At 37.7% G+C, this 640-nt stretch overlaps 1 long non-coding RNA gene across 1 annotated transcript; it reads left to right on the forward strand.

The window, feature by feature from the left end:
* The first annotated feature begins 6 nt into the window (after nt 1–6).
* LOC111476316 lies at nt 7–272 on the forward strand. Its single transcript, XR_002717042.1, has 2 exons — nt 7–53; nt 190–272. It is a non-coding gene; the product is annotated as an uncharacterized LOC111476316 (long non-coding RNA).
* The last annotated feature ends 368 nt before the right edge of the window (nt 273–640 follow it).

The following is a 640-nucleotide window of genomic DNA, read 5'->3' on the forward strand; positions in this document are numbered from 1 at the left end:
ACCAGGCGATCATATTTACACTTATAGAGCTGTTTTCGCCTATTCCCATCATGGTATTTCTCTATATTTCTTCCCCCCATTTTGAATTTTGAGATTCTATGCGATGAACACGATCTGAAATTTCACTCATCCCCTTATTTCTGTTTCTGGGTTTCTCTTTTTTCTGGCTGATTCTTCTATTTCTGGGAGTAAATCGCATGAACTGTTGTTCATTGTTCAGCATTATTGTTCTTGCTACTATATTGCTAATGTATATTGTCTGAGCTTCGTTTCACTTCAAGTGCATTTCTCTATAAATTGTGTGTTTCATCCTAATGCTGATAGAAATCGTATTCTAAGTCCGATCCAAGCATAGTTAAACTCGTTAAAGCATACACTACTACATATTTTCCTGGTTGGACTTTTCCCTCAACATTTTTAAAATGTTCTGCGAGGGAGAAGTTTCTACACCCTTATAAACAATGCTTCATTCTCCTCTCCAACTAACGTGGGATCTCACGTGTCGGTGGTTCAAATTCCTACACTCCGCAGGTTTTTGTTTGATTTTGCTTTCTTTTGGCTGGATATCGATTGCCTTAGCAGGTCCTTGCAATTTTCAGCTCGTTAAGACCTGTATGCATAGGATTTTTCATTTGAAACT

The sequence above is a fragment of the Cucurbita maxima genome, unplaced genomic scaffold (assembly GCF_002738345.1).
Source record: "Cucurbita maxima cultivar Rimu unplaced genomic scaffold, Cmax_1.0 Cma_Scf07417, whole genome shotgun sequence".
NCBI lineage: Eukaryota > Viridiplantae > Streptophyta > Magnoliopsida > Cucurbitales > Cucurbitaceae > Cucurbita > Cucurbita maxima.